Here is a 10,331-nt window from a genome sequence, read left to right on the forward strand (position 1 = left end):
TATCTCTTGACTCCCTACTTTAGCATTCCAATTCCCTATAATGAGAAGAACATCCTTCTTTGGTGTCACTTGTATAAGGTGTTGTAAGTCTTCATAGAATTGGTCAATTTCAGTTTCTTCAGCACCAGTAGTTGGTGCATAAACTTGGATTACTGTGATGTTAAAAGGTCTGCCTTGGATTCGTATCAAGATCATTCTATCATTTTTGAGATTGCATCCCAGTACAGCTTTCGCCACTCTTTTGTTGACTATGAGGGCCACTCCATTTCTTTTACGGGTTTCTTGCCCACAGTAGTAGATATGATAGTCATCCGAACTGAATTCGCCCATTCCCGTCCATTTTAGTTCACTGATGCCCAGGATGTCAATATTTATTCTTGCCATCTCATTTTTGACCACATCCAACTTACCCAGGTTCATGGTTCTTACATTCCAGGTTCCTATGCAATATTTTTCTTTACAGCATTGGACTTTCCTTTCGCTTCCATGCATATCCGCAACTGAGCGTCCTTTCGGCTTTGGCCCAGCTGCTTCATCAGCTCTGGATCTACTTGTACTTGTCCTCCGCTCTTCCCCAGTAGCATGTTGGACACCTTCCGACCTGAGGGGCTCATCTTCGAGCGTCATAACTTTTATATGCCTGTTGTCTTTGTCCATGGAGTTTTCTTGGCAGGGATACTGGAGTGGCTTGCCAGTTCCTCTTCCAGGTGGATCACGTTTGGTCAAAACTTTCCACTATGACCTGTTCATCTTGGGTGATGAACAGGTCATAGTGATCCATGAAGGGGAGTGATCCATGAAGGGGGGGGGGGGCGCAAACCTACACACACACAATTACTTCCTATTCCTTCATGGAATTTTATGGAATTTTTGCCTCACTACACTTTTTTCTCTATGTCAATTTAGAACACCACATATATTTGACAAAATAGTCTCAGGCCCTCAAAAGCTTGTTCCATAATAGATGTCATAAGATTTGCTTTTCAAGAACCAATGCCCCTTTTAGTATACCGTGGCAGTCTAATTATGGCAGGGGTGGCTAGGCTTCAGTTTAGGGGCTAAAGTGACAGCCCACAAGACAATTTTGACCTGAAAATATGTCCTCCCCCATTTTGACATCAACAACAACAAAATATGCAAATGACCTGCCCATGGTTATCAAATTGGTGTTTGATGAGTGGAAAGGAGGCAGCCCAGCTCATCTACACAGATCAGCTGAAGGGTGGGGGCTTGCCAACGGTTTGAACTAGTCCTTAGCAGCAGTTTGATCCTATCAACCTGTTACAACCGTGGTAGCCATGTTGGAAAGCTAAAGAAACAGCTCAACACAGCCATACAGTTACCCTAGGACTCCAGCAGCAACAAAAGTGTCCACTCCACTTGTCACCCACAACTCTCCTCATCTTTCCAGGTCCATCATCAGGAACTTCACAGCTCATCCTGGAAGATGTAGGTCTGTTATTTCTACCTGGAAGTTTCCCCACAATGGATGAGTGAAGGGTGTGGTCTGAGGGGAAGTGTGGGTTGGGCCACCTGGCTTGGAGAGAGTCTGGAGTGCTAGACAGGGAGGCCTGCAATAAACCCCCAGGGCAGAGGTTATCCATACTGGATATACTTAGTAATGTATCTGGAAATAGGCCCCACTGAGGGTTTGTTGTGCACTACTCCCAATCAGCTATAATTGCGCAACCTGAATTCACCAGCATGTGACTGATTCCCACCTAAAAGTAGGGAAAGTCTGGAAGTGCCTATAGTGTGCCTAGTAATGGTGGAACTTGGTTGTGTGAGTGTTTAAGGATAATCAGCTTCTTTATGGCTCTGATTTGCTCCTGTCCTAATCTGCAGGTAGTAGGAGGGAATTATGTGTTTCTTCTGTGCCAGGAAAAGTTTCCCCTGCTGGTTTCTTCTTACCAAGCTGCCGTGAAAAGATTAAGAGCAGGCCACATTTTTCTGGTCCATTGGCAACCCAGAACACAAGCCCCCTCTGGGATATTTGTATAATGATTCTGTTGTTAGCAACTGCACTTTCCCTCTCTTCCTACCCTCTGCCAACCCCCCATTGTGTTATGAGCTATGATTTTCCTTCAGTAGGAGAGTAGGGGAGGGGGGAAAGGCCAATCATGTTTAAGCTGCTTTGGTAGCCCAAAGGATTGTCTTGCAATATAGGAAGTCCCCCGAGTGGGCCTTTGGTTCAACAATATGCTGGGCCTTTGAGATAAGGAAAATATCACTTCTAATTGGCAGGGTATGTCTTGACACGTGCAAATTTATATGCTATGCTTGGTTGTTGTTTTTTTAATCCCTGTTGCTTGGATTCCTCTGTGGAAGCCTTATGATTTTCCTTTTACCCCTCTACTATACTGAATTCTCTTTTTCCCCTGTATTTTACCATTTTCTATAATTAGATCATCCCTATTTGGGTTTTCTTAAAAAATATTTCTGATAAAAAAACAGTATAAATCTTACTAAAGGCCACATTCACACCATGCATTTAAAGCACTTTGATACCACTTTAAATACGGTAGTCATGGCTTCTCCCAAAGAGTTCCTGGAGCTGTTTTGTTAAGGGCCCTGAGAGTTATTAGGAGATCCCTGACAGCTGCAGTTCCCAACATGGTATAATAGTCAATCCTTTTGCACAGGGAACCCTGGGAGCTGAAGTTTTGGGAGGAGAATGGAGATAGTCTAAGAACTCTCACCACCTTTAGTAAATTACAGTTCCCGGAATTTTCTCCTTTTGGGGAGAAAAGTGCTATCACAGTACTTTAAATGTGTGGTGTGAATGTGACCAAAGCAACTGGGAACAATGCTACTCATTATTCCATTCCTACAGCTGTGTCCTTGATTTTCTTCTTTAAGAAAAATTACAGTGCGACACACAGCACAGCACCACAACAGACACATCCCACCCACTCCAGAAGTTGAAGCTGCAACTACACAGGCAGCTAGACAGGACCTCTAGTAATAACCCTTAGGCCTTTAAATAAGCTGTTGACATCTGTTTTCCCAGCATGAAGAAGCTGACAAACATTGGGATTAATAGTGTTTGCTGATGTCTCTCTGCTAGGTCTAAGAAAACCACAACTAGCACAAGAACCTTCTTGAGAGAGAAGTACTTTGTTACTCAGCTAAGGCTGCTTCCCTTAAAGTTCAACCCTGGAATGAAGAAGGCTATGAAGTAGTTCCAAAGTAGTTAACTTATAAAAAGATACAAAACCAAGGTAGTTTTCATATCCTTAAAAAAAATGAGGAAGGATGTTGGAGGCAACAAACCAACAGCTTTTGCTTCCTCATCAAGTTGACTGTTGACCAGAATGGAAAGGCAAATAACATAGCAAAACCAGACTGTTAACTTTGTAGACATAGTTATCAGTGGTATTTACAACATGAGGATTTCTGTTTGTAAAGAAATATCACATCTAAGGAAATATCAGACCACATATCTGTGAGTTATCAAGTAGTGAGTATGTTAGCATGGTCTCTCTGAACTCTAGTTGTTGATCAGGTCTGTTCCCAAATTTATCCTGATAAATTTAGCATTTTAAAACATACTGATTGCATCAAACTCTCTTGACTACATTTGCAAAATCTTTTGGGCTTGTTTTCTTTGGATCTGCAGTGGCTAATCTCTCAGATAGTGCAAAGACACGTGTTTAAACCAGAAACTGACCTGCCATTTGAATGTTAACAGTGCACAACTGCATCTGTGTTTTCAAGTCAACATATCTACCCTCGTGGTATTTTGTGCTACCTGCAGAGGCCAATCTAAAAGTGAGACAAAGAGCATGAGTCTGTACATGGTCATAGCCAGGATTTTTGTTAGGGAGGGCAAGCCTTTTGTTAGAACCTCAGTTTGCTATAGGGAAAGAACCTCAGTTTGCTATATATTTTTATTGATTTTTATTGATGGGAGGGCAGCTGTCCCTCCCTGTCAGGGCTGTCTTACCTATAGGTGCTAGGGGTGCGGGGCATCCAGGCACCCGGGTCTCAGGGGCACCAGGCCGAGAGTCCGGGGCCCGAGAGTTGAGTCTGGGGAACAGCCTGCCCATTGGTCAGAGTTCTGTGGTGGGCTCTTCTGCTGTGGGCACCTCTGCACCACAAGTTGGGGGGCGATCGAGCCAGCGAGACGCTGAGGTGGCCAACTGGCTCCACCCTCCTGCGTGCCTGGGACTGGGCAACCGGGGGGAGGGCGGGGTGAATCTTTGCACCCAGGCGCCACATATGCTTAAGACAGCCCTGCTCCCTGCCCCCCTAGCTATGCCCATGAGGCTTTATGCGTTTAGTTTGAAAGTAAATCCTATAGCATTCAATAGAATTTACCGACAAGTAGTTATGTGAGGGACTCCAGCCTTCCAGCCTGATCATGTGCAGAAGTTCCACCCAGTTCATTGGGGTTTGCTGCAATGTTCTGTGCATAGAATAGAAGCCTTAGGCATTCTCTCTTTCCTACTTAATACATTTTAGTTCATTGTGGCATTATCCCATAAATATATTCCTCAGTGAAGAAAGAAGATTGTATTCCTGAAGCATCACAAAAAGGAAAAAAAATAAAAATGATTTTGATCTAGCCCTCAAAGTTTTTCAAGATGCAGATAAAGAACTGATGGTTAAACCTGCAGCTGTTTGGTATTCATATTCAAAATGGGGCCCATGATCAATGGCAGATGCAGTCAAGTAATTGCATTGGGCATCCATGAGGTACTTGGAGTTTGCATTGCCTGTGCACTTTTCTTTGTGGCTCAGTCCTGCAACTTTCCTCTGCATCAAGGACAGTAAATAATAGACAGGGGTGGGCTTGAGGAGCCTTTGCAAATTGCAGTCTGGATTCAGGTTCTGCATCAGCACAGCATTCCTGACGCACTGAGTGAAAATGGGAATAAAATGCATTGAAATCTTTCAAGTTCAGTTTCAGAAGGATGGATGCAATGAGTATTTTCCTCTTCCAAAACCATGACTCTAAATGTAAATAATTGTATGCACTTACACTGGTACCTCTGGTTACGAACACTTCTGGTTACGAATGCTTCAGGTTACGAACTTCGCTAACCCGGAAGTAGCTGCTCCTGGTTGTGAACGATGCCCCAGGATGCAAACGGAAATCGCACGCCAGGAGACCCCATTAGCGAAAGTGCGCCTCAGGATAAGAACTGTTTCAGCTTAAGAACTGACCTCCGGAACGAATTAAGTTTGTAACCAGAGGTACCACTGTAATTAGTTTCTTACATTTATATGCCAACTTTCTTCTGTCATAGGACCATCCTATCTAGGCACTGACTGGACCCAGAACTGCTTGGCTTCAGTAAGGTGGTGGCTTTAGACCGCACCCTGGGATGTCTGTTCTGTTGGCTAAAAAAACCCTCTTCTCCCAGCCCACAGAGTCTGGGGAAAAAGCTGCAACTAAGTGTGATGATGGATGGCACCGGGACCTGGTATATTGGGACCTTTGCCAGGGCCTATGTGTCTTAGCAGGGCCTACTGGGATTTTGCCTTGGCATTCTGTCCCACTGCCTGCAAGCAGCTGTTGAGGCAGCAGCCACCAGCCTCCTCCTCTGGCTAACAAAGGAGCTTACCTGGCGGCAGCACTGTAAGGAGCAGACACTTGGCTCCAATCAGCACCTGGCGGCCACCTTATCTTCCACAGTGCTGTAAGATGCAGCAAGCATCACATGGCTCCTGGCCCATTGCAATGCTGTTGCCCACAGGTAAGCCTGTGTGCCTGCAGCCAGAGTAATGTAAGGGGGACGCCAGCGGATGCAGCAGGGAGACAATGGGTGGGGGTGGGAGGGTGTCAACTGCCAGAAACCTGCCCTAGGCCTCCCAAACCTGGACCCAATACAGTGGTACCTTGGGTTAAGTACTTAATTCGTTCCAGAGGTCCGTTCTTAACCTGAAACTGTTCTTAACCTGAAGCACCACTTTAGCTAATGGGGCCTCCTGCTGCTGCCGCGATGCCGAAGCACGATTTCTGTTCTCATCCTGAAGCAAAGTTCTTAACCTGGGGTAATATTTCTGGGTTAGCGGAGTCTGTAACCTGAAGTGTATGTAACCTGAAGCGTATGTAACCCGAGGTACCACTGTTCAGGTTACAGACTCCGCTACCTATAAATAGTACCTCGAGTTAAGAACTTTGCTTCAGGATGAGAACAGAAATCGTGCAGTGGCAGCGGGAGGCCCCATTAGCTAAAGTGGTACCTCAGGTTAAGACGGACCTCTGGAACAAATTAAGTACTTAACCCGAGGCACCACTGTATATATTAACTTTAGCTCTTTAAAGATACATTTATTTAGTTTCTGGAATAATGAAAGGGGGCAGGGAGGGGAGAAAAGAAACGGCAGCATTTTCTAGAAGTTAACCTGCTTCTGAATTCTAAGCGGCAGGGGAGGCGGGAAAGGGGGCAGATGCTCAGGAGAGGCCCCCTTGCAGAGTCTGAGGTATTTCTCTCCTCATGTTTCAGGATTCAGGTGCAGACATCGTTACAAATTAACCCTGGGGTGGATGAGGAAAGAACAGGCAGAGAAGGTAGAATTGTTCTTGTGTAAGTTGCTGTAAGGAAAGCAAGGGAAAAACAAGAAACCAATTTTGTTTAAAAAACAATTATGGTGTAATACCATACAGTGATATGGAAAGGAAAGTACTCATACACATGCGTATAAAAAAATAAGGTGAAAAATTAGTAAATCATTTAATACAACAAGGAGCATATAAATTCACAGTAAAGGGGGGGGCCACTAGGTGGCGCGTTGGAAGATGGCCGACAATAACATCTCTCTGACCCATACGAGGTATTAAAGGGCTGCTATGGGAAGTTGGCAGCCTTCCTGGCCCCCCCAAGGGTATGGGGGGGACTGCCCTGCCAGCGGTGTTCATAATGCACCCCCTGACCCGAGAGACGGGGGTGTGGAACACTTGGCAAAAGCCCTCGATGGAATCAGATCTTCCCGACGCCGATTCCAATCAGCGCGTGCTGGTTGCTTCAGCTTGGAATTATAATTGGAACTAATTGGAAATAACGGATCGGAAAGAAGGCTGAAGCACATATATCAAGTGAAGCTCGACGATAAAGACTGCTGATTAATGCATCTCTGTGATCGGGAGTGACGGATGGATAAGTAAATCTTTTGATGAATTACCACCATGAGAATGTAAGGCTGGAACGAAGGGGGGGTGGAGGAAAAAACTCTCTCTATTTCCTTTGCATGATATGACTATAATAATCCCCCACCCTAGAAAGAAATAAGATCGTCGCGTTTTAAAAACCATAAACAGAACTTTAAAACTGTGTGGGGGAAATGATTACAATACGAGAAGATCGAATGGCGAGAAGGAGGAAAATTCCTATGACGCAGTTAAAAAAATATGGCGTCTCGCCAAGACAGGCTGGCAGGAGAACAGAAAGAACAGGGGGAGGAGAACTCAGGACTACTTGAAAGAGAAGGAAGGTTGGAATGCAAGTTTGACCTGACAGAGCCCCCTGATTTGTCTGATTTATTGGGCTAGCCTGAGGAAAAATAATGGACCGACCGAAGATTAACTTTGTTTATGGAAGTATTTAACAGAGGTCGTTCCTGAATAATATGAGCTTGGAAGAGCACAAAACCCACACAGAGACGCCAAATCTTCAATCTGTTTGTGAAAATCATCAGAGATCGCAAAGAAAGGAATAAATGATAACAACAAGAAGAGAAAGAAAGTAATAAAGATCTATCCGAATCGAACTGGATGGAACTGTTTAATAAAAGCAGCAAATAAGTGATGTCTGGAGTCATCTGGAATTTTGGACTCGTGCGGAGCTTGATGTATGGGTACCCCCAAAAATTTTAAAATTTGGCTGTATAATCTGGAACTAATGTGATTTGAACAATGTGATGTGATTGGCCTGTTAATAAAAATTATTTCAAAAAAAAAATAAAAAATAAATTCACAGTAAAGGGAGGGAAATCCACATTTTCAAGACTCAGTTGTTAGTACAGTTTTTCTAGAGGTTTATACAATTCTGAACTTGTCAAGAGAGAAAATCGTCCTAAAACATCTTTCCATAGTGAAGCATGAGTCAGTGGTAAGCTCCATCCATGTTCCTTTTGGGCCACATGGGCTATAAAAAAATATCCATTTACATATAATGTGTTTCTATTTGTTGGGTCTTTTTTCTTTGTCTTATCTCTTGGGTTAGTTTCTCCATTAAGGTGACTGTCCATATTTGTTTAGTCCTTTCTTCCATCAAATTAGTCAAGTTGTTTTCAATGTTTTGCTGCCGCCTTGGGCAGAGCCACATCATACATACAAAGCCTATCCAATTGGCATTTAAAACACACGAGTTGCCCCCAGAGAATCCTGGGAACTGTAGTTCCCCTTCAAAGAGCTTCAATTCACAGCACCCTTAACAAACTACAGCACAAACATATTGGGGCAAGGGATGTAGCTCAGTGCTTGCATGCCAGAAGTCCCAGATTCCATATTGGATGTCTGCAGGTAAGGCTGGGAGGACTGCTGCCTGAAACCCTGAAGAGCTGTTGCTGGTCTGTATCAACCGCATTGAGCCAGATGGACCAGTGGTCAGACTCAGGTATCAGACGGCTTAAGGATCAAAGCTTCTCACAAGGAATCCAGGGATTTGTAGGTAGGCAAGGTAATACAGCTCCCTGTCCCCTTCTCACATAATAACAGTTCCCACAGGTCACTTCAGGAGTGGGATTAATAGTTAATCTGATTTAAGTCTGTGGTGTGCATCTATCTGACCACAGACATTTTCTGTGATGTATTCTGGCATGTAGTCAGTGTTATTACTTCAGGCAAAAGGGAATGGTTTGTCCTCTCTTTGGAAACAAACAGGTTGCATGCTTTGCTGTGTTGGTGTTTTGCAATTTACATACACAATTTCGGGTCATGTGGTTTCCCCAGATGTGTTAAGAAGCTAGAACCGTCATTAGTAACCAGCTTGCGCCTCTGGCTCACCTGACGTCTTCCTTGCTATTTTTAGGGGATGACTCAGTTGCTCTGTATTACAGCCACTGAGAATCTCTGTAGACTAATAGCAAAAGCTTTATGCCAAGTGCTGCTGAAGCCCAGCAGAATACTGGAGCACGTAGATAAAACCAATTGGCACTGTTGCTAGGAAGACACAGAGGCTTTGTTTGCCTTTCTTTTCCCAGAGAAAGAGCTCAAATAGGCAAAGGGAATATCAAACAGGAATAAAACCCTTATGATGAAGAGAATAAAGGCAGAGCCAGTGGCATTTCACTAGGGGCTTCTTAATACCGACATGACTGTTGTGCAAACAGACATGTATTTGAATGTCATTTTGCTTTCAGACAGGAAAAAGTATAACATTCCAGATTTTTTGTTTGTTTTAAATTAGCTTTTTACACGCACCAGTTGGCAAATAATGCTGCCTTGCCCATCTTCTTCCACTGTCTTGTGGCACGTTCATTCCTGCTCTTTCTGTATGAGGCTCTGATTTCTCTGTCCTTTCACCTTTCTCTCTAATGTGGCTTGCCTAGAGCCAGTTCTTATGGAACAGTGACTTCCCACACCAGTTCTGCCTCCTCTCCTGTGATCTCTTGTGTTCAGACATTTCACACTTAGTGGTGCCATGTGTTCCCAAGGGCCACCTGGTGCCCACTAAGTCCAGGCAGGGCCTTTAGTGCAGTGGCACCTGGCCCTTTGGAATGCACTTCCAATGAAACCATCAGGCACCTGCAGCATTTGCTTTTAGCTGCCTGCTTGAAATTTCTCTGTTCATCTGGGTTTTTACTGAAGGGTGGTCTAGGAATTGTAGAAAATGGATTTCAAGTTCTGATTTCTTGTAAAGAGTTCCCTTCCCACCACACATTTGCTGGGTTGGTGGTATGAAAGAGAACAAGAAATGTAGCAGTCATAGTTTCACGGTTATGGTATGAGAACAGATTAACACAATGCAATGTGCCGGCTAGATTATCAGTGAGGTCCAGGGCAGGGCCATCTACTTATAGGGGAGATGGGAAGAAAGAGATAGAGACCAATAAATGCTAATAAGCGAAAACATGGTTGAAGGGACATTGCATTTGTGCTAGACCTGAACTAAAAATCACTCTCCACAATCTGGTACCCTATTTTGGGGTGGCCAATCCAGTGCCTGGTTTCAGGAACTGTGATCTCACTCTGAAATACTTTCGGGGGGCTGGCATGAAGAAGATTGCTTACCCAAAAGAATCCATATTACCATAATTACTGGAGAAACACTGCAAACATAACTCCGCTTAGCAAGGAAGCTGTATGTTTTGCTTATACTGGAGGCAGACCTGCGACTGGCCATTGTTGCTTTGCCCCAGAATCCCAAGCTGTAACCTGATAT

This window comes from Podarcis tiliguerta (assembly GCF_965153285.1).
Source record: "Podarcis tiliguerta genome assembly, chromosome: 9".
In the NCBI taxonomy this organism is placed as follows: Eukaryota; Metazoa; Chordata; class Lepidosauria; order Squamata; family Lacertidae; genus Podarcis; species Podarcis tiliguerta.